This window comes from Squalius cephalus, assembly GCF_949319135.1.
Source record: "Squalius cephalus genome assembly, chromosome: 4".
NCBI classification, from domain to species: Eukaryota; Metazoa; Chordata; class Actinopteri; order Cypriniformes; family Leuciscidae; genus Squalius; species Squalius cephalus.
The window spans coordinates 54,924,359-54,949,401 of NC_137125.1; the positions used below are offsets into that span (position 1 = coordinate 54,924,359).

Below are 25,043 nucleotides of genomic sequence, written 5' to 3' on the forward strand. Positions count from 1 at the left end.
ATGTTAAATGTTTTGAATGAAGGAAAGATTCTGAACATTCACACACATTTCAGTATTTAGTGTACGAGTGTCCTCTAGTGGACGGATAGTAAATGCATGTATTTCTTTATTTGATAGTTTGACTGTAATGTGATAAGTCGTTTTCTACCAGACTGAGATTACGTAGTACGGAGCCCGGGAAGTCACCTGTGGGAGAAAAAAAAAAAAAAACAATCCGTGGCGACGGTTTTGCAATCCGTCCGCTCAGTTTATAAACCGTACTCACGAATTCTCAAACTGTTCCCTCGGTTTAACAAATCGTGCTCACGGGTTAATAAACCGTACCCACGAGTTTCTAATCCGCACTCTCAGATTTGTAAACCACTAAACCGTGCCTGCAGTTTTTGCAATCTGTACCCACAAATTCATAAACCGTGCCCACGCTTTCGCAATCCGTTCCCACGGGTTTGTAAACTGTACTCACGGATTTGTGGCTCGCCCTCATTTTAGAAGAACACCAGGAGACCGTTGTTAACGAATCATATTTTATATTGTTTTATTAAATATGAAGTGGAACACATCAAATTGTCGTGCGTCTGCATGTTTAAAGTGATTCGCAATTGTAGCGGGTATATGAATGACGTGCATCAAAATCTTTTGTTTATTTGTGATAATCTTAGCACTTCATTATTATTGTCTAACCAGTATTATGACTGATATTTGACGAATTGCTTTGTTCCTATTTTGTAAGTTTTGGACAAAAGCGTCCTCTAAATATGTAGCCTAAAATGTAGGCATAATTAAAAATAATAATAATAATAATAATATAATAATTATTATTATTATTATTTGAGTTTATAACTATAAATGAGTTAACTTAGTAATACAGTAATATGTTTTTCATAAAATAATTTACCAATGCTTTATTTGTAGGCTATAAACTAACCTTTTACAGTTTTGGATAAAATAGGCCTACATTTTTTGCATAATTTTTGCTTAAAAATAAAGCATTCATAAATTATTTCAAGATAAATGTCTGTCTTATTACTGTCTTAAGTGAACTTATTTATAGTTATAAACTCAAATAATAATAGGCTAATACTACTACTAATAATAATTATTATTATTACATTTTAGGCTACATATTTAGAAGACGCTTCCGAAACTTACAAATAAAGGAACAAAGCAATTTGACAAATTTCAGTCATAATACAGGTTAGACAATAATAATAAAGTGCTAATATTATCACAAATAAACAAAATATTTTAATGCACGTCATTCATATACCCGCTACAATTGCGAATCACTTTAAACATGCAGACGCAAGACAATTTGATGTGTTCCACTTCATATTTAATAAAACAATATAAAATATGATTAGTACGAAGCGTCTCCTGGTCCTCAGATCTGTGTGTGTGTGTGAAGTTTATTCTGAGCGTTTGTCTCGCTCTTGAACTGCAGAATAAAGTTCATGAACCCGCTCGTGTGCACGAGTCTCAGCGGGAGCGCGCGCGCCACAGATCGGCACGCGTCATGTTTGTGTTTGAGAGCAAATGCTTTGGGTTTCACTTCACACCTTTAAATCAGTGCTAAATACCAGGACACCTCATTATCACCAAATCATAAGATTTAAATAAATTAATAAAAAGCCATACCTGTAAATGAGCAAAATGTGTTTAAAGAAAGTTATGAACGTGTTATTTCTGAATGTTCCCTGAGCGCTCATCCTCGGTAACACACACAAACGTAAAGGAACATTCCAAATGATCATTTTGGAACCAAAAATATTACTTTTGAATGTTCATTCTGAAACAAATAGGGATGGAAACATTTAAAAACGTCAGGAAAACGTCCAACTAACTAAACGTTACTGTTATTAAAGAGAGTTTTATTTTATTGCAAATTTTAACAAACATAAGATACAAAATCAGACAAACTTTCAGACCATAAACAAGTTATAATTCAATAGTCAACAAGAAAAATAATATAAAGAATTCCAATTTATTTACTGAAAAGAAAAACAAGCGGGGCACAAAAATTAATAAAAGCATATTATGAAAGAATTTTAAACATGGCACACATTCTAGATGGTTTTATAGCTTTATTATTTGCAGACATTAAAACTGTGTTTAAGTACAAATTCAGTTCTTGTTTTTAAAGACAGTTGTTCCCAGTGAACGTGTCAGCTCGCCATGTGTTTGGCGGGAGTGTGACATCATCACACCTTCAGGAGCGCGCGTGTCAGACGCGAGGCGTGAACCCGCCGTTTGGCACGAGCGCGCGTGCGTGTATATAAAGGCTCCAGACTTCAGTCTGAACATCATTCTGAACGGATTTACTCTTCAGCTTCTCTTTCCACCAACATCATGGAGAACATCACCCTGACTCGCGGATTACACGCTGAACCGAGACCCTGGAGACCCTGGGTCAGTAAAACCAGCAGAGGACGCAAAACTGCCACTCATAAGGTACGAGATGACGTCATACTGTAATATTGAACTCTGATTATTGTATGAGCAAAATATCAGATGCTAAAAAATCTCTTTATTCAACAGCCTTATGAAAGAGCATCATCTGATGAGCAACACTGTAAAGTCTCCATGATCACACACCCTGTGAAGTGAGTAGATCACGTGATTATGAAGATGTTGATGATCTCCTGCTATTATGAAGATGTTGATATGATCTCCTGCTATTATGAAGATGTTGATGATCTCCTGCTATTATGAAGATGTTGATGATCTCCTGCTTCTACAGATTTTAACTCTGTTTTAACTTGATTTTCCGCAGGTTGTTTTGGCCAAAATCCCAGTGTTTCGATTACTTATACCAGGAGGCTGAGGTTCTCCTGAGGAATTACCCGGTTCAGGCCTCGATCTGCATATATGAGGACTCTGAGGATGATGATGATGAAGATGAAGATTATGAAGATGGTGATGAAGATGAAGAGAAGGATCTCAACTGCCCAGCCAGCAATGACATGTGGGGCCCAGATGAGGGCTTCATGGGCGGCAAATGTGGGCCCCATTATGGGCTTGCACCCGGGATCCACATTGGGGCCAGCCGTGGAAGCCCAGACGTACTAAAAGTGGGACCTGTAAGGGTACTGCATGGGTCTTAATTGGGCAATTCATGTCAGACCCATTTGGGCCCCACCTGCCCAATGGGGTCCAAAGTGGGCTTTGCAACATGGCTACACAGATGGGGTTTAAGTGGGATCTGTAAGGGTCTTATGGGGGTCTTAACTGGGCAATTCATGTCAGACCCATTTGGGGCCCACCTGCTTAAAGGGGTTTAAAATGGGCTTGCACCCGGGATCCACATGGGGGCCAGCCATGGATGCCCAGATGGGTTTTAAGTGGGATCTGTAAGGGTCTTATGTGGGTCTTAACTGGGCAATTCATGACAGACCCATTTGGGGCCCACCAGTCTGAAGGGGTTTAAAGTGGGTTTGCACCCGGGATCCACATGGGGGCCAGCCGTGGATGCCCAGATGGGTTTTAAGTGGGATCTGTAAGGGTCTTATGTGGGTCTTAACTGGGCAATTCATGACAGACCCATTTGGGGCCCACCAGTCTGAAGGGGTTTAAAGTGGGTTTGCACCCGGGATCCACATGGGGGCCAGCCGTGGATGCCCAGATGGGTTTTAAGTGGGATCTGTAAGGGTCTTATGTGGGTCTTAACTGGGCAATTCATGACAGACCCATTTGGGGCCCACCAGTCTGAAGGGGTTTAAAGTGGGTTTGCACCCGGGATCCACATGGGGGCCATCCGTGGATGCCCAGATGGGTTTTAAGTGGGATCTGTAAGGGTCTTATGTGGGTCTTAACTGGGCAATTCATGTCAGACCCATTTGGGCCCCACCTGCCCAAATGGGTCTAAAGTGGGCTTGCACCCGGGATCCAACAATGGCTACCCAGATGGGCTTTAAATGGGCTCTGTAAGAGTCTTATGTGGGTCCTAACTGGGCAATTCATGCCAGACCCATTGGGGCCCCACCTGCCCAAAGGGGTTTAAAGTGGGTTTGCACCCAGGATCCAGCTGTGGATGCCCAGATGGGCTTTAAAAGGGATCTGTAAGGGTGTTATGTGGGATCTTAACCGGGCAATTCATGACAGACCCATTTGGGCCCCACCTGCTTAAAGGGCGTTTAAAATAGGCTTGCACCCGGGATCCACACGGGGGCCAGCCATGGATGCCCAGATGGGTTTTAAGTGGGACCTGTAAGGGTCTTATGTGGGTCTTAACTGGGTAATTCATGTCAGACTCATTTGGGCCCCACCTGCCTAAAGGGGTTTAAAGTGGGCTTGCACCAGGATTCAACCGTGAATGCCCCTATGGGCTTAAAGTGGGCTCTGTAAGGATCTTATGTGGGTCCTAACTGGGCAATTCATGCAAGGCCTATCTAAGCCCAACCATGCCAAATGGTTTAAAGGAGAACTCCGGTCAATTTTAACATTGACATTTTAACATTTTTTTGTACATTTGGAGTGCTGTCAGTACAGAGAACAATGACAAAAATCGGTGTTGCCTACACCGAGTTATCCTCTTTTTAAAATTTGCACCCTGTTGACTTCAATGGGGCAAGTTTTAAACCTGGTTTTTGCCTCTTAACATCCTTGATGTGTCATTACAAGTGCACAGGTAATGTGAGTGATTCCTTCAGAGTGAACACGGGTGAATCTGACTGCAGTAGATGTGAAAGATATGAATAAAAGTGATGTTATTTCAGCAAGCGCACCTACCTGTATTTACATCCTGTTTTCGGTCAAAGTCCATAGTAATCGATTGTCGAGTTCACGCGCATTGGTTTAATACCTATGATCATGTGCGTGAACTCGACAATTGATTACTATGGACTTTGACCGAAAACAGGATGTAAATACAGGTATGAGCGCTGGCTAAATAAATATCATTTTTATCCATATCTTTCAAATCTACTGCAGTCAGATTCACTCGTGTTCACTCCGAAGGAATCACTCACATGACCTGTGCACTTGTAATGACACATCAAGGATGTTAAGAGGCTAAAAGCAGGTTTAAAACTTGCCCCATTGAAGTCAACAGGGTGCAAATTTTAAAAAGAGGATAACACGGTGTAGGCAACACCAATGTCGTTGTTCTCTGTATTGACAGCACTCCAAATGTACAAAAAAATGAGCTCAATGTTAAAATTGACCGGAGTTCTCCTTTAAGGAAACAATCTAAGAAAACACTTTGAACTGCAAGAAATATATTGTTAAATTGAACAACAAAAATGATCTTTAAAAAACATTTTAAATGTCACAATGTAACAAGCTCAAAAAAATATCATATACACGGGGAAAGTGTGTGTTGAGCTGACTTGCTCTCTAGTAATGTCTCTCGACCGTTACTCTGTAGGACTTTGCCCTCTCGTTTCAACTCATTTCAAACTAAATCAAAAACAGACCCTAACGAAACTCATTTCACTAAAAACAGTTCACTCATATCTCACATACATTCCAGCATAGATAAATGCTACTTCTGGGGTGTTTTTATACATTTACCCACCTGTAAAACAGGAGAGAAATTAGGAGACAGTGTTATCAGTTTCGAGCTCTCTGCAGTAATGAGAAACCCGCAACTTACGCAGCTACAGTAACTCGTCACTCTACACTGCCCCTACTGGCCTGGAGCAAACACTACACAATTCACTTTAAGTCACGAAAATTCACATTAAAAATAAAACAATTGGGATACTTGTTTTTTTTTAAAATACAATCACTTGTTTCAAATAAAAGACAATAATTGTGAATATTCTTAAAACACAAATACAACACTTTTGTGGTCGTCACAACAATATACCGGTAAACAAATAAAAATGTATTTAAATTTAAAAAAAATCTCTGAAAAAAAAACAGCTCTCCAAAAAATACATTAATACAAAATTGTTACATCGAACAACAAACATAATCTTTAAAAAACAATTCAAATGTCACAACATACCGGTAAATAAATGAAAAATATTTTTTTATATATATTATCCCAGTTCAAACCCATGCCCACTTTGCCCATAAATGTACCATGCAGGACCCATATATGTGTTCCCAGTTCAAACCCATGGCCACTTGGCCCATAAAAATTCTATGCAGGACCCATATATGTGTTCCCAGATCAAACCCATGCCCACTCGGCCCATAAATATGTCATGCAAGACCCATATATGTGTTCCCAGATCAAACACATGCCCACTTGGCCCATAAATAAACCATGCAGGACCCATATATGTGTTCCCAGTTCAAACCCATGCCCACTCGGCCCATAAATGTGCCATTCAAGACCCATATATGTGTTCCCAGTTCAAACCCATGCCCACTTGGCTCATAAAAATTCTATGCAGGACCCATATATGCATTCCCAGTTCAAACCCATGCCCACTTGGACCATAAATATGCCATTCAAGACCCATATATGTGTCCCCAGATCAAACCCATGCCCACTTGGCCCATAAATATGCTATGCAGGACCCATATATGTGTTCCCAGTTCAAACCCATGGCCACTTGGCCCATAAAAATTCTATGCAGGACCCATATATGTGTTCCCAGATCAAACCCATGCCCACTCGGCCCATAAATATGTCATGCAAGACCCATATATGTGTTCCCAGATCAAACACATGCCCACTTGGCCCATAAATAAACCATGCAGGACCCATATATGTGTTCCCAGTTCAAACCCATGCCCACTCGGCCCATAAATGTGCCATTCAAGACCCATATATGTGTTCCCAGTTCAAACCCATGCCCACTTGGCTCATAAAAATTCTATGCAGGACCCATATATGCATTCCCAGTTCAAACCCATGCCCACTTGGACCATAAATATGCCATTCAAGACCCATATATGTGTCCCCAGATCAAACCCATGCCCACTTGGCCCATAAATATGCTATGCAGGACCCATATATGTGTTCCCAGTTCATACCCATGGACACTTGGCCCATAAAAATTCTATGCAGGACCCATGTATGTGTTCCCAGTTCAAACCCATGCCCACTTGGACCATAAATATGCCATTCAAGACCCATATATGTGTTCCCAGATCAAACCCATGCCCATTTGGCCCATAAATATGCTATGCAGGACCCATATATGTGTTCCCAGTTCAAACCCATGGACACTTGGCCCATAAAAATTCTATGCAGGACCCATATATGTGTTCCCAGATCAAACCCATGCCCACTCGGCCCATAAATATGTCATGCAAGACCCATATATGTGTTCCCAGATCAAACACATGCCCCCTTGGCCCATAAATAAACCATGCAGGACCCATATATGTGTTCCCAGTTCAAACCCATGGCCACTTGGCCCATAAAAATTCTATGCAGGACCCATATATGTGTTCCCAGATCAAACCCATGCCCACTCGGCCCATAAATAAACCATGCAGGACCCATATATGCGTTCTCAGTTCAGACCCATGCCCACTTGGCCCATAAAAATTCTATGCAGGACCCATATGTGCATTCCCAGTTCAAACCCATGCCCACTTGGCCCATAAATATGTCATGCAAGACCCATATATGTGTTCCCAGATCAAACCCATTCCCACTTGGCCCCTAAATATGTCATGCAAGACCCATATATGTGTTCCCAGATCAAACCCATGCCCACTTGGCCCATAAATATGTTATGCAAGACCCATATATGTGTTCCCAGATCAAACCCATGCCCACTTGGCCCATGCCTGTCCCTTATGGGGCCCATGTAATCAGCTCATATGGGCTTCCTATGTGGGACTCGTACTACAAAACCTACATGGGACCCGCTGATTTCACCCAGCCAAAGCCCATGCCCACACAGTACCCATGGAACCCGTAGTTAACCCATCTGGGCCCCACGTGTCATTGCTGGCTGGGTGAAGACCTTCATCACTGTGCACATCTTTATTTATATATGGACTCCAAATCTGATTCACTTTATTTAGTCGTTGCATGTAAATACTTGTGAATATGTACAGTATATAAAATTGCTTCCGTTGGAAGTTGAATGTAAATGTATTTTATTTTTTTAGTATTTATGATAAATTATTCTACATGCCAACTGTAACTTATTTCCTTGAAATAAATATTTAAATATTCAAAACTTTGTTTCTGATCGTTCTTTGAATCACAGAGTGCAAAGAAAAATGCGAGTCTAAATAAGTGACTGACGTGTAACTTTAGAGTTCATGATGGTAAAAATGACTGAACAAATACATTAAAAGTCTAAATCTTATGAAGATCTGTTCATTCATAGTGTTCTATCAGGCTGTGAGAGATATAGACTTTACAAGAGCAATTAATTACTGGATAAAAGTATAAATATATGCTCTGAAAACATTATTTCTGAAGGTCCAGTTTTGAAAAACGTTCAGTGAACATTCCATTCTTCACACATTATGGAACGTTTGAATCTGAACGTTCTGAAACAAGTAACATTTAAAAAAAAAACGTTACATTTAAAAACAAATCAAACATTCCATGATCGATGTTTCTGGACCAGATCACTTTGACTGAATGTTATATTATTGTTACTGGAAGAACATTTGATCATAACTTTCAGATGTCGTGAGTTTACTGAGGTTTTTTTTTTCATTTGACATGTTTCTGAAGGACAGTAGAATCACATCCTCTTTTCATTCCCGTCTGAGATGAAAACAGTCTCTTCTTCTCTGAGGACTGAGAACGGGACGTCCTGAAGAGTTTTAGAGTTTATTCTGTGATCCAAGACTCCGGGTCGTGACACACACACACACACACACACACACACACACACACAGGCGTTACATGAACGTGTTAAAGTCTGAACGTGTCATGAAGCATTTCACTGTTTTACTGCTGCTTTCCCCCCCCCCCACACACACACACACATTTCACTACACTGATGAGATCAAAAATATTAACTATAATGGAGCTCACTTTAGCCTTGTGTGTGTGTGTGTGTGTGTGTGTGTGTGTGTGTGTGTGTGTGTGTGTGTGTGTTCATGAAAAAATCCAGATTTTTTTTTAATGATCTTTATTTAATGATATTAATAAAGCAAAAGGCAAACAGAAAGCTGTGTGTGTGTGTGTGTGTGTGTAATCTGCAGACATCCACACATTAATTCACTTTTCAACATTGGTTAGATAAAAATGAAAGAAGCAAAGCTTAAGAGTGACATCATCCAGAATCTCATTTCTGTCGGTCAGACTTTCAACATCAGGAATAAAGCTCGAGTGTTCCAGATCTTAACCCACTGCAGTCTGGCTGATTATTATCTGGTACAGCATTATTTCTATTCGCCTCAAAATGAATAGGTAGACATTTGTTCAAGATTTTTTCTTTTTCACAGCCAAGAATAACATGTTGATTTTTTATGAATTCGACCTTCTTGACCTTCTTAGTGTTGACAGTAACAGTGTAGAAGTTGAAAGTCTTCTTGCTGATGCAGAGGTTTCTGCTCGGATATATCTTGCCCCCTGTTGAACACACAGCTAACACTTTATCAAATTCTGCTTCTGAATAGACAAAGAAGCTCTGAATCTCTCGGTCCCAGGTTTTAATTGTGGTAATGAACGTCTCCCATTTTCTGATGTTCAGACTCTTTGGGACTTTGTTGTTTAGGTGTTGTTTAAGGAAGGTGTAATGTTGGATGTAATCTGGATTCAACGTATTCACCGCATTCACACAGCGCTGACTCAGAGCCGGCTGGAGAGAGAGAGTCAGGACGACCACGAATAACAGCATTTTCAGGATCTGGGGAGATTTGTGTAAGATAGAAATGTCAGATTGCAGATTCACTGTTGTCACGAACCATAAAATCCTAGAAAAGTACATTTTACTTGTTTAATTGCAATACAAAGAAACACTTTACCACAAGCTTTCACTAGTTAAAGAGACTGTGTGTAGGAATTTCTCCCATCTAGTGGTGAAATTGTATTTTGCATTCAAACGAATAATGCTCTCCAGCGCCTCACTTTTCCAAATGCGCGTTGCATCTACGGTTGCCGTTATGTACCAAAAAGCTATGACAGGCTGTCTAGCACTTCGAGTTTTTCTTCGGGTGAACAGGTTTGTTATTTAAAACAAACTGAAACTTGAAAGAACGAAAAAAAGAATGTTACAGTATGAATTACTGACTGTGAAAAACATTAACTATGGTAATTAGTAGTAATAATGCCTTCTTTACTCGTTATATTTTTTGAAGTACGTGCATTGTTAGATATCATCATCATCAGAGCCTTCTCTAATGTTACTTTACTCAATAGCTTCTATTCATCAAGGAGCCTGTTTAACTTTTAACTATAAATGAACTACTGTCTATATAATAAAGTTCAAGCAATGAAAAAAAAGCTTGTAATTAAGACCGTAACATTGACTTACCTGTCGAGAAGAAAGCAGGCAACTTCAGCATCTCTTTTGAAAGCTTTGTCCTGCATTAGCTATCCCGACATTAACCCTTGTTTTTGTAATCTCCGATCACGTTTCCTTTTACGGTCTATTTTGGACTTTTTCGACGACGAGGAATCCTGTGACTCAGCATATGTATGAATGAACAGTGTATAAATAACCGTGCAGTGCATCCTTTTAAACTTGCCGGGGCAGTGACAAGCGCCTCTCTCTGCTCCTCCGCTTCTGCTGGCTTCAGTCACGTGACGCGGGCTCTGAACGAAACACGTTGTGGAAACGCGTTGGTCTAGTACTTTTTGTCCCTCTCTGCTATTATAGTTTTTCAAGATGGCGGAACTACATGGAAGCCTCCGTGGACCTACCTGTCCCATGTATATAAAGATAATAAATTCTTCGTTTACGAGGATTAGTCTGATCATTGGCAGAGGTATTTGTACACCATTGAGGGCATATTTATTAATAAAAGTATTGATTTTAGATAATAAAATACCTAAAAAGCTACACATAGTCCCTTTAACATTAATGTATTAATAACATGAGCATTTGTTACTGTATTTTTTCATCTTTGTTAACGTTAGTAAAGAATACATCCGTTCATTGTTTGTTCGTGTTAGTTCACAGCATTAACTAATGTTAACAACTTTTGATTTTAATAATGTATTAGTAAATGCTGAAATAAAAGTAAATTAATTAGTTCACCCAAAAATGAAAGTTCATTAATTACCAAACCTGTGAGACATTCGTTCCTCTTCAGAACACAAATCAAGATCTTTATAATGAAACCGAGAGCTTTCTGTAAATGATGTTTTTCTCACACACACAAACACTCGTGTCGCTTCATAAGATTAAAGTTAAACGACTGGAGTCACACTGAGAACTTTAATGATGTCTCTCATCGTTCTGGACCTTGAATGTGTGAATTGCTTCTGATGGAGGGACAGAAAGCTCTCGCATTTCATTAAAACATATTAATTTGTGTTCTGAAGATGAAGGTCTGATATTAATGTGGAACGACAGTAATAATGATCATTTTTGGGTGAACTAACCCTTTAACACTGAGATTAATAAATGCTGGAGAAGTATTGTTCATTCTCAGTTCATGTTCACTAATGAAACCTTATTGTAAAGTGTTACCAAGAAAATCTCTATTATTGATTCATTTCTGCAATAAGAGAGAACTGGGAAATTCAAAAGTTTTATATATCAGATTCAGGACTAGATTTATATCTTACACACACGAGGACTTGGTCTTTGTGACGGAAGATTCCAGAGGGACGACTCTGAAGAAAACAATAATAGAGAAAAATGAGTAAAAATAAAAATAAATGTATATAAAAATACACAATAGACAAAAAAGACAACAGACAATACAAGTGCAGATATATAATTATACGAGGGAATGTGAATAAGAGGTTTGATAAATACATCAGACAGAAATAAAGACCAGGAAGAATACATTACCTTGGAGAAGAGTGTGTGTCGAGTCAAGAGTTGATCTCAGTTTGAGTGTTTGCTGAGTGTATCTGAGAGTTGGTGTGTGTGTCTTATATACGCACAGGTAGTCAATGATCACATGTGATAAGAGGAAGTAAAAGTAAGTGAGTAATATTTGTCAGCAAAAGTTTTAGCCACTTATGAGGAAACGTTCTGGGATTTAAAAATAAAAAAACATTTTCTACAAATAATATTGAAATATTTCACCAGATAAGCCCAATTAGATATTAATATTAAAATGTATATTATAAAACGTATAGTTCCAGTCCTTGATTCTGTGGAACTGCATTGCTTGGCGGAGGAATAATTGTGTTATAACGTTATATTTTTTGTTATTGGTGTTTATTTTATGAATAAAATACATATTAAAATTAATATTTTTATGGAGTAACCGTTTTATAAAAGCAATAAGCCCCTTGAAGCCGTGATTTACAGTGGATTTACAACAGCTAAAGGGCTTTTACTCCACGTCGTGCCTAACAACACCCTCAGCTGTTCTAAAAGGCTTATTGATTAATCAACTGTTTTATCAGACTGTTATAAGGCCTACTTTTAGATTCATATACTTATGTTATAGGCCTGTAACAGAGAAGGATAAGGGAGTTCAGGGTTTTCCTCTTTCTCATTTTTTAAAACATAAGTCTGAGTGAATCATTTTTACATTCCTTAGTGTCACAAACCCCGTGTTTCAGCTGGTCGTTCACACTACAGAATAGCAAAAAGTCTCTAGAAATGTGCATGTAAAGCTGTGGAAAAGTGGGATTGTAGAGGGGAGACAACAACCAATAAAACACCGACCTGCAACACACTCATTATACAGTGTGATGGATTTTTTAATTAATAATAACTAACATTTATTTTTCTTGCAGGAACAACGTTCATATGCTTTCTCGTGACTTTGAGTGTTTGAGTGTATAAATAACAAATAGGGGAAATGAAACTAGATGTCTAGGTTTGAAAACTTGTGATTAATAATGAAGTAATCAAGAAAACAGAGTTTGCTTCTGCCTAGTAACAGAAGGGTTTGCCTATGGAGAACCAATCAAATTGTAGGGAAATTATGTAATATATCATGTCATTTTCATTTCCATGCTCCTATTCTATAAAAACTGTTGTATTCATTTTGCTGGTGGGATTCTCTCTGAAATCTGTCTGAGATCCTCCGGCCGGGATTAAAGAACATTCAAAGGCATTGTCTGGAGTCTGTCGGTTATTATTGCTGAGCAGCGAGTTACTTAGAGGAACAAGTTACAGGTTAGGCACTAAAGACCTTATTCCCGAGTGATAGTGTTGATAGTGTCGTGTGTCGTTCGACTCTTTGTGAGACTCTTAGACCCCGCTTAGGCTAATTTGAAAAACGGAGACATTTTCCTTCGTTTGTGCCCTTCGTTTACACGCAAACGGAGAATTCGCCTCTGAAAACGATTCTTTCAAAAAACTCCGGCCAGAGTGGAGATTTGGGAAAACTTTGTTTGCACGTTTGCATGTAAACTGAGAAAATCTGAGTTTTAGACAGCGACTAAAATTCTGATTGGCTAACGTGGGCTTGAGCCTCTCGTTACACTGCCACCTACAAGTTTGGCATGCTCTTGACAGCATATACACGGGTTTGTGTGCACGATGTTATTTTTGAAAACGAAGAGGGGTGAAATGTCCGTTTATGAAAATAGCCATCCACGTGTAAACGTAGTCTTAGGCGGGGTTAGATTGCGGTCAGGTGACTCTCTCTTGGGCATTTTATTTATGCGGAAAGAACAGCTACGCTTAGGCGTCAACATGCAAGGCGTTCAGAGGCAACTCAACTGAGGATAATAGTTTCAGGTGTCAAGGACACTCGGTTCAACCTAAGTCAGGCGCATAGGGGAAAAATCTACCACAACAGACACATGAAGAAAAAACAGAGTTGATGGCACCTTGATGCATTGTAAAAAAAAAAAAAAAAAAATTGCCAAAATGACGGAGAAACACGGAGAACATTTAAAAGGTCTAATAACATTTTCAGTACCTTTAAGAGCACTACAGTCTCTGAACAAACGACACACATCAGTTTAACTCAGGGTTCAGGGTCTAAACTGCTCACACTTGTTTCTGATGATGAGACCAAACCCACTGTAGGAGATGAGGTGAGGACTCAAACGCAGAAGAAATAAAGGCTTTTATTCAGCAAAAAATAAAACAATATAAAAACAAAATTATAAATATAAATGTTGGGGACTTGACTTGACTTGACTTGACTTAGCACACAAGGGTAAACATACGGCGCACAGGATTGCAAACACAAGGAGAATAAATAGGGAGCAAACAAAGCAGGTAACGAGGGAGGACAGGTGTGGCAAATAAATCAATAATCAGGAAACAAGATGGGCGGGGTTCGACAGGAGAGCACATGGCACAAGGAAACACATGACAAGCCATGTGCCAACACCAAACATGAAAAACACACAAACACATGGCCAGTAAAACAAATCACCAGTCATGTGCTCACACAAAACACGACAACATGAAAGCACACAGCCAGTATAAAACACAAGCTGTGCTACACAGCACAAGACACGCAGACAGGAGAGTGTACGGTCCGATCGAACTCGAAACCGCACGCGGTTCATAACACGCGGAGCATGAATGTCCGAATCCCGACACAGAGCCGAAACCAAACTAGACCAACGTGCCGGGATCCAAACACCACGCCCCGCACATGAAACAAGGCACACAGACAAGAGAGCGGCGCACACACACAAAGACATGACAAAACTGAAAATAGCCAAAGATACAACGTAGTTCCACAGAAAGTTTTATTACTCATCTCACTCACATTGCCGAGCATCCAAAACAGGAAATAAAACAAACCAGTCTCACAGACTCTCGCGATAATACACTCCCTCGCACATGAAGTTAACAATCTCCCTCTCTTCTTTAAATAAAAAAAAAACTAATGAACGGTTGACTTTGACATATAAAACATGGTCACCAAATACAAATGATTTTCAGAACACAGTAACATTTAAGTGAGCTTGAGTAAACAAAAAAAAAAACTGTACCAAGATAAATGCTCAATGGTCCAGATATTACAGTTTCCATACACCCTCATACAGCGCTTTAAGAAGCATAAGTGAGGAAGCACCTTTCTTCGTCAAACAGTCAGCAAGTTGTGACTTGGCTTTCTGACCAACGCACTTCTTTGATTTTGTTAGCATGTAGGGGCTCTTTGACACCGCTTATTTCTAATCTTAGTCTCTTCTCTGTGACCTGTTTTGTAGACTTAAGAGCATCAAAGAGGGAATGGTTATCAGTAACACAAATAAGGGGGAGAGCGTTAAGATCAGCTTTACCAGTGGTAAGCTCAGAGTAGAGCATAGCCAAGAACATAGCATTGTCAATACCATCTGACATGGCAAGGGTTTCTCCTGCCAGCGTGCTTCTTACCACACGTCTGATTTTTTTAGATTGCCAAAACAGTGGAGAGAACTTTCCTGTTTTTTCCATGAGGGCAATTAAAACCCCTCCATCTGGAAGATTGCCCAGTGATTCAGTTAGGAAGATCTCAGAGTCCGTCATGACTTTTGTAAACAGTGTAATGTTACACTCTTCCACATTTTCATCTTCTGCTAGCTTTAATTTATTTCTCCGATGAGTCTTTGGCCCAATGGTACGTGCTCTGACAAATGGCGCATTTTGTTTGCATACCATATTTGTCGATTGGGTTTGTACCTTGCTGTGGCTGCCGCTGTCTGCTCCACTGGTTTTTCCTCCGAAAATCCGCTTCAACGCTGACTTCATGGATGCGGATGTCAAATCCGTGCACGCTGTAAGTGCTAGCTGCCTACTCTTCACCTCGAGACAAGCCGTGTCCAGGAGTTTAAACGCTAACACAGCGTCAGGCAGGGTCATGTTGTACTTCTTCATGCGGTTGTATCTCTGCTCAAAGTCTATGATGTAGTCCGTCATGTACACTGCACTGTCTTTGGAAATCGAGTAGAAATGAGAGTATGCTTCATAAGCGCGGTCTTTTTCTTTTCTCAACACTCTCAGAAAAAAAGGTACAAAAGCTGTCACTGGGGCAGTACCCTTCAAAAAGGTTCTAATATGTACCATTTAGGTACTAAACACTTTTGGTACCAATATGTACCTTTGAGGGACTAAAATGCACTCTTTAGGTATCTTTATGCACCTTTTGAAAAGGTACCGCCACAGTGACAGCTTTTGTACCTTTTTTTCTGAGAGTGAAGAATACCGCGTCCAGCTTAGCTAGCAAGGTTTCCATACCGTCGTCTTTGTTCAGATCGTTCGCGGGTATTTCCAAAGCGGTCTCTCTGGCTCGCCCCTCGAGCCCCAGCACCACTGCGAGTGCCTGCTTCTTCTTGTCCAAGTCCGTAACAAGTCTCCAATTACTAACTTCATTTTTCCAGCACTCGTATGGTCGGGCTTCGTCAAGCTTAGGTGGTACTCTGTAGTTGGAAACCATCCTCTGCTACCATTGAAAATAGCCAAAGATACAACGTAGTTCCACAGAAAGTTTTATTATTCATCTCACTCATATTGCCGAGCATCCAAAACAGGAAATAAAACAAACCAGTCTCACAGACTCTCGCGATAATACACTCCCTCGCACATGAAGTTAACAAAAAAACAGGAGTGTCAGAGCTCTGCCACAGAACCAAGAAATACAGACAGAAGTGACAGAACCCTGACGTTTTTTGAAATAGGGCTTATTCACCTTCTTTCCTACATTTAGAGAGGTGGGCAAATGCATTTTTGTCTCAGTGCTACTTGGGCGCAGAGATATCACACTCACACCACCAGTTCGTGTTGACTCTCATCCTCGCGTCCTCAGGCTGTTGAGCGATCGCCTCCTCCTGTCGCACGCCGCTCCTCTTCTGAAAACTCTGGCTCATAGAGGTGTGGTTCTGGATCTCGAAAGTCTGAGAAGTCACCCTCGTCTCTCACAAAATCCGCCATGTTCATCGCCATCCATGTACTGTAGGAAAAATAGCCGGCTACTATTCACACCGGTATGTTGACGGAAGTTGTGGGATTTCATGTGTTGCGTGATATCTCTGCGCCCAAGTAGCAGTGCTTCGCCTGTGCTTCCCCCTAATATAGTCCCAAGTCAATATCTGCCTAGGAAATCGCCTAGTGTTAATCTGCATTGCTATTTGTGCTCGTTGTGAATACGCAGGCCAAAAGAAGTAATTAGGTGGGGGGGGTTTTTTTATCACTTTTACTCATGACATGCTAGCTGGCAACAAAGGATTCCATTCATTATGCTAAGCTAAGGTAACGGCGGCGCTGCCAAACTAAAGCAATGCATGCACTGAGACAAAAATGCGTTTGCCCACCTAATGTAGGAAAGACGGTGAATAAGCCCTTTTTCAAAAAATTGTTCCTTTAATATATCTATATTTAAAACTTAATCGACTAAAATAACTAGCTTCTGACTGGCGGCCGTACGCATCGATTGTGTTAACTAAGATAATTTTTGTGCATTGTATGAGAACGAGATTGGGTGACCCAGTTAAATAGAAATTGTGATTTGAACAGACACATAACAGACATCTTAGAGTCATTTTATTTTAGTTTCTTGTAAAAAAGAAAAGAAATAATTCTTTGTTTACATTATACACTATAGAATAGAATAGAATAGAATAGAATAGAATAGAATAGAATAGAATAGTTTCCCTGCTTTTTCCTGCGTTTTGCAAAGAAGAATGCTTGCTTTTCCCCTGGAAATAAGGACTAAGCTTTTTAATAAAATGAGGAACTGCTGTTGTGTTGTTACCAGATGAGATTTCTGGAATTAAGCGGCAGGTTTAATTTGAGTTTTGCGGTTTTCTGAGTGTTGAAATTTCAGACAAATGTGAGCTAAAAGACTTTCAAGACTGCAGAAGAAGAGGAAGTGGGCCTTCATCTCCTCTCCTCAAAGAGGAAGTGGGCACTTCTGAGGGGTCAGCACAAGACATTTTTAGAGTGTTCTTAGAGAATGTTATGCCATCTTTTAGGAGAACATTCTGGGAACAAAAATAAAATAGACCTTATTCAGAGCAGCGCCATGTGAAAGTGAGGCTGTGAGGGACAGACTTGCCGTGTTTCCAATGGCATCCGCTGTAAAAAGACGTATAAAGCTCCTGTATTACTTACATTTTCCCACAGCTTATATTGTCGGGAGTTGTTTGTCAACTGAAATCTCTTGGAAAGATATTTTTCCAGTGTTTCATGAGCAGAACAATCCAAAAACACATTAAATAACAGTTCAGCCCATTGAAGAGATGCACGTCTGTCCCTCACAGCCTCGCTGTCATTCCCGTTAAACATCAAAGATGGCGCTGCTGTGAATAAGGTCTAATGATAAAATTTAAATAAAATTTTTCTAGCTGGGATATTTCACCGCACCCTTTTGATTGACAGGATATAATCGGCACTGATCATCGGCTGTTCTTAAACACTCGTATGGCCGATAGTGAAAATAATTGCTTTTATCGGCCATACGATTGTTGGCCAATACATCAGTGCATAGCATTTTACACGTGTGCATGTAAACATAGCAATGGGTACCATTCAAAAGTATGATTTTTATTATCCCTAATTGTCACCAATGCTGAACAAAAAAATACAGTAAAACAGTGAAATATTATTACAATGTAAATCATCTGTTCTCTATGTGAATATATAGTAAAGTGTAATTTATTCCTGTGATCAAAGCTGAATGTTCAGCATCATTACTCCAGTCTTCAGAGTCACATGATCCTTCAGAAATCACTCTAATATGAGAATTTGATTATCAAGAAACATTTATGATTATTATCAGTGTTGAAAACTGTGATACTTTTTGTTTTTCAGGATTCTTTGATGAATGGAAAGTAATGGGAATATAATAAAGAGATTGTGTGTGTGGGGGGTGGGGTGCGCATTGAGGTGTTGTTATGGGAATATACTGGAGAGTGAGTGTGTAGGTGTTTTTCGAGAGTGTGTGATTTCACACTGCTAGAGCTGTTGTGTGACCGTGGGAACGTCTCTAACTTTTTTACACATTTTCTCAATCCCAGCGAACAGGGAACGATCTCTCAAAGTAATGAACAAACGTTCTTCCAGTAACATCAATAGAACGTTCGATAATAATGTGCTTATTAATAATGTTCTCAAAACTTTAGCACAAAAAATAATGTTCATGGGACGTCTTATTTCTGAAACTTTGCAGTTGGATGTTCGTCTAACGTTTTTTAAATGTTACTTGTTTCAGAACGTTCAGATTCAAAAGTAACGTTCCATAATGTGTGAAGAATGATACAATGTTACTGTTCACATCTATTGGGCGTTTAGATGAAGCTGTGTAAGTGTGTGTGTGTGTGTGTGTGTGTGTGTGTGTGTGTGTGTGTGTGTGTGTGTGTGTTATACCAGCAGAGGGAGCCAGAGCATGTGTTCTCTGTTCAGCACTTCTGAGATCATGTTCCCAGTAACCAAACACTTCACACACACTACCATAGTACTGGGAGTCACTGGGTCCATCAACGGTTTCTCCTGTTCTCTAAAATATCTTGTTCTGTGTTCAGCAGAAGAGAGAAACTCATACAGGTCTGGAACAACATGAGGATGAGTAAATGATGACAGAACTTTCATTTCTGGATGAACTGGCCCTTTAAAGAGTCATGAAAACCAGATTTTCTGAGATTTTAACAGAGGTGTGTGTGTTGAACACCATTGAAGACAATGTTAGCATCTTTAATAGTAGGGGGAAAATGGTTAAATTTTAGTTTTTTTCCGCTATTTTCGTCTTCCGGGTTTAAAATCTTCATTGTGTCCACAGGCTGTGACATGGCAGAGCACTATAGTACTTTGATGACTCATCAGTGTCTCATAATTATTCATGTACTGAGTTTTCTTTTCCAATGAGAAGACACTTGCTCTTAATTGAAATAATACCTCAATTGAATGGAACGTAGGCCTATGCTTAATTTGTGCAAATTTCTCTGTCACTGTCCATCTTTATTATGGGGGTTCAGGGGGCGCGTAGATCTAGGCTATGTACGGAACGTTTATTACTTTCAAATATATGTATTTATAGTGTGTATATAAACAAATATATATTTTATAATGACATAATTATACATATACATGTACATTTATATGTTTTAAATACAATTATGATTACTGTAGGCTAATATATGTAGCAGGGCATTCAGTTACTTTTGAAAGCACTAACATAAGGTGTCCGTGTATTTCATTAGACTTTAACTTTGCCAGCTATAAAAAAAATCTAGCATTTCCTCACGTTTTATCACTGATTTTTAGTGACAGTCGATATCCACTGGCAATGACAGTCCCCCCCCCCCACCCCTCCGCGTGCCACACCACACCCACTCCCCCCCCTTCTTCTCACAGCCATCCACGCCCATTTAAGTTGCATTTTTCAAAGAGATTGTGAGCTAGACTTGAGCTGAAAGAGGGGGGTTTCATGACCCTTCATTTATCCATATTCACTGATGATTTTTATAATAACTAATAATTGTGAATAATCAAAAGATTGTTTCCTTGTCATAATTGAGGACATGCTTCAGACTTCTGCTGTTTTAGAATATCCCAGCAAAAATATTAAAGCATTATTTACTTTATGAATCTTTAAGCGTTGAGAATGTGACTAAAGCGAGGATTTATCAGATTTAGCTGAGAGGAGTCAGTGTGTGTGTGTGTGTGTGTGTGTGTGAGGAGTTAGTGTGTGTGTGAGGAGTCAAGTGTGTGAGGAGTCAAGTGTGTGTGTGTATGTGTGTGTGTAAGGAGTCAGTGTGTGTGTGTGCGTGTGTGTGAGGAGTCAAGTGTGTGAGGAGTCAAGTGTGTGTGTGTGTGTGTGCGTGTGTGTGAGGAGTCAAGTGTGTGAGGAGTCAAGTGTGTGTGTGTGTGTGTGTGTGTGTGTGTGTGTGTGTGTGTGTGTGTGTGTGTGTGTGTGTGTGTGTGTGTGTGTGTGTGTGTGTGTGTGTGTGTGTGTGTGTGTGTGTGAAAATGCATCAAGGTGACAACTTCTCTCTGTGGTCATATTTTAATATTCATGTGTCTGTATAACGAGTGTGTTGCAGGTCTGTGTTTTACTGGTTGTTGTCTCCCTCTACAATCCCACTTTCCCACAGCTTTGTGTGAACGGCTAAAACACACGGAGTTCGTGACACTAAGGAATGTAAAAATGATTCACTCAGACTCATGTTTTCAAAAATGAGAACGAGGAAAACCCTGAACTCCCTTATCCTTCTCAGTTATGGCCTATAACAAGTATATGAATTTAAAAGTATAATAACAGTCCAATAAAACAGTTGATATACCTTTTAATATTAATATCTTATGGGCTTAACTGGTGAAATATAAATATTTTTTGTAGATTTCTTTTTAAAATCTCACAACACTTCACGCTTCTTTTCTTCTCGGACCTTTATCATAGTTTAAGAAGAAAGAAAGAAGCCACTCAGGCGAGATGCAGGATGTGGTTTTAACAACTTTAGGTGAAAGAACTGTTAAATGTATTTTGCTGCATTATAAGTACAGCCCCAATTAAACCATATAAAAGGTTTGTTTCCTGTCGCTCGGGGCCACAATTCGGGTGGAGACCTACAGTATACACATTTCTGTTATTTTTTCCTTTTTTAATTACTGTCTTTGTATTATTCTGAAACTTTTGTAAGTAAAACTAAACCATTTTTTGGTGACTCGAAAAACTTTCAAAATAAGTCTCAGAGTCATTTTTCTCTAGAAGTATCTTTACTTTGTTGTAGTTTAAATATTAATACTAAGCAAACGCCCAGTGAACTGGATCGGACACCGCCGAGGATCCTGAGACATCTTCTAGCATCTTTAACCTGCAGGTAAGAGCAATCTATGAGTGTAATAAGTTATGGGAATGTTGCGGTATACAAATACAACAAATATCAAACCTCTTATTCACATTCCCTCGTATAATTATATATCTGTACTTTTATTGTCTGTTTTCTTTTTTGTCTATTGTGTATTTTTATATACATTTATTTTTCTTTTTACTCATTTTCCTCTTCTCTTGTTTTCTTCAGAGTCGTCCCTCTGGAATCTTCCGTCACAAAGACCAAGTCCTCGTGTGTGTAAGCTATAAATCTAGTCCTGAATCTGATATATAAAACTTTTGAACAAGATTATGTTTGAGTTTCCCAGTTCTCTCTTATTGCAGAAATGAATCAATAATAGAGATTTTCTTGGTAACACTTTACAATAAGGTTTCATTAGTGAACATGAACTGAGAATGAACAATACTTCTCCAGCATTTATTAATCTCAATGTTAAAGGGTTAGTTCACCCAAAAATGATCATTATTACTGTCGTTCCACATTAATATCAGACCTTCATCTTCAGAACACAAATGAATATGTTTTAATGAAATGCGAGAGCTTTCTGTCCCTCCATCAGAAGCAATTCACACATTCAAGGTCCAGAAAGATAAGAAAGACATCATTAAAGTTCTCAGTGTGACTCCAGTCGTTTAACTTTAATCTTATGAAGCGACGCGAGTGTGTGTGTGTGTGTGTGTGTGTGAGAAAAACATCATTTACAGAAAGCTCTCGGTTTCATTATAAAGATCTTGATTTGTGTTCTGAAGATGAACGAATGTCTCACAGGTTTGGTAATTAATGACAGAACTTTCATTTTTGGGTGAACTAATTCATTTACTTTTATTTCAGCATTTACTAATACATTATTACAATCAAAAGTTGTGAACATTAGTTAATGCTGTGAACTAACACGAACTAACAATGAACGGATGCTCTAACGTTATAACAAAGATGAACAAATACAGTCACAAATGCTCATGTTAGTTTATACATTAGTGTTAACTAGTGAAAGCTTATGGTAAAGTGTTTCTTTGTATTGCAATTAAACAAGTAAAAATGTCCTTTTCTGGATTTTATGGTTCGTGACAACAGTGAATCTGCAATCTGACATTTCTACACAAATCTCCCCAGATCCTGAAGATGCTGTTATTCCTGATCGTCCTGACTCTCTCTCTCCAGCCGGCTCTGAGTCAGCGCTGTGATAAAGTGGGGAAACTAAAACAATATAACACCTTCCTTAAACACCACCTAAACAACAACATCCCCAAGGGTGAGGACATCAGTGAATGGCAGACGTTCATCGGCAAAGAGAAAACCTGGAAAAGGAAGATTCAGTCCTTCTTTCCCGAAGCAGAATATAATAAAGTGTTAAGTGTGTGTTCAACAGGGGGAAAGATATATCCGAGGAGAAACCTCTGCATCAGCAAGGAGACTCTCAACTTCATCACTGTTCACGTCAACCGTAAGAACAAGAAGGTCACGAGGGTCGAACAAAAGAGTCAACATGTTATTCTTGCCTGTAAAAAAATCAAGAAAGAAAAAAACATTTTTACCTGTCTACCTGTTCATTTCGAGGTAAATAAAAAGAATAACGAACCAGATAATAATCAGCCAAACTGCAGTGGTTGAGATCTGGAACACTCGAGCTTTATTCCTGATGTTGAAAGTCTGACCGACAGAAATGAGATTCTGGATGATGTCACTCTTAAGCTTTGCTTCTTTCATTTTTATCTAACCAATGTTGAAAAGTGAATTAATGTGTGGATGTCTGCAGATTACACACACACACACACAGCTTTCTGTTTGCCTTTTGCTTTATTAATTATCATTAAATAAAGATCATTAAAAAAAATCTGGATTTTTTCATGAACACACACACACAAAAGTGAGACCAGTGGAGTGAGGACAAAGAGAGTAAAGTGAGGACATGTTGGCCGGTCCTCAGTCTCTGAGAGCCTTTAAAGGCCGGTTTGAGGGTCAAGACTTGGTTTTAGGGATCAGGTTATAATTAAGTTAAAGGAGAACTCGGCAACTCTAGCGAACTCTAGTCACTTCTTCGCTGATTTTCCCTTTTGTTGTGGCATGTTTTCCCCACGAGCTCCCCCTACAGATGTGGGGGGGCGGATATGTCACAACACGGTCGTAAAAAACTCACTTGCGGCGGCCTCCTCCCCCTCTCTACCGCTGCTCATGTGCGTTTGTTTTGATCGGAGCAAGCCAACTGTATCGTGTGGAGCTATGTCTACCGAGGTGGGTAATCTGGTAATACATCATACATGCGTGTGTGTTTATGTCGAATTGCCGTAAAGCGATTCGTGTTTCGCGCTCGTTCTCGTTCTCGTTCTCGCTTCTCACGAGACTTCCAATTTCTATTTTGCCGGGACGGTAGTCCCCAAGTTGCAAGGTTGGTTTTCCGCCTGGGAACGCTGGGGGGAGCGGGGAAAGTCACCAATATCACCAGAACAGGTTGTTTAACCATCCAAATGATTTCTAGACAGTTTTATTAAGTTAAAAAAGTTACCAAGTTCTCCTTTAAGGGTCGGTTTAGGGTCAGGGGTCGGGTTAGGCACTTAGTTGTGATGGGTAAGGTTAGGGTAAGTGGCTAGAGATTGCACTGTGTCAATGAATGTCCTCATAAAGATAGATGTACAAGAATGTGTGTGTGTGTGTGTGTGTGAGGAGTCAGTGTGTGTGTGTGTGTGTGTGTGTGTGTGTGTGTGTGTGTGTGTGTGTGTGTGTGTGTAAGTGTGTGTTATACCAGCAGAGGGAGCCAGAGCATGTGTTCTCTGTTCAGCACTTCTGAGATCATGTTCCCCAGTAACCAAACAGGACACACACACTAGGCTATATATATTATATTTAATCTGCTCGTCATGGATCAGTTCAGTCAGATTAATGTTCATTTAATAACACTGACCCAGGGACATTCCTCGTTCATCATTTCATTAGTGATTCTGTTTCTGAATAAGTCATATTACATGTTGAGAGATATAAAAAACGCACACAGCGAATGTGCTTCTAGTGTTTTATAGAGACGCGATACAGCTATCAGCACATTTATCATATTCACTGATGATCTTCATAATCACTAATAATTGTGCTATTGAAAACATGAATATGCTGTGGAAGCTTGAAGATATGCAAATAGTTTAATTTCTGATTCGTTTTCAAAAGATTGTTTTCAGTCGGATTCTGATGTTTTTACTAGAATAACCTAGCAAAAATATTAAAGCATTATTTACTTTATGAATCTTTAAGTTGAGAATGTGACTAAAGTGAGGATTTGTCAGATTTGGCTGAATAATGTTTTTAATGAACTGAATCATGAACAAGATTATAA

At 39.4% G+C, this 25,043-nt stretch overlaps 2 long non-coding RNA genes across 3 annotated transcripts in view; both read right to left on the reverse strand.

The window, feature by feature from the left end:
- Window positions 1-25,043, reverse strand: part of LOC307158029 — a 399,912-nt gene that overhangs the window by 263,203 nt on the left and 111,666 nt on the right. The gene's annotated exons all lie outside the window — the stretch shown is intronic.
- On the reverse strand, window positions 8,995-11,950 carry LOC307157815. Of its 2 annotated transcripts, none has more exons than XR_013821085.1 (3): window positions 11,838-11,950; window positions 11,609-11,656; window positions 8,995-9,722 (listed from the first exon to the last, which is right to left on the reverse strand). It is a non-coding gene; the product is annotated as an uncharacterized lncRNA (long non-coding RNA). The 2 variants fall into 2 exon arrangements; XR_013821086.1 differs by having other exon boundaries at window positions 9,001-9,789.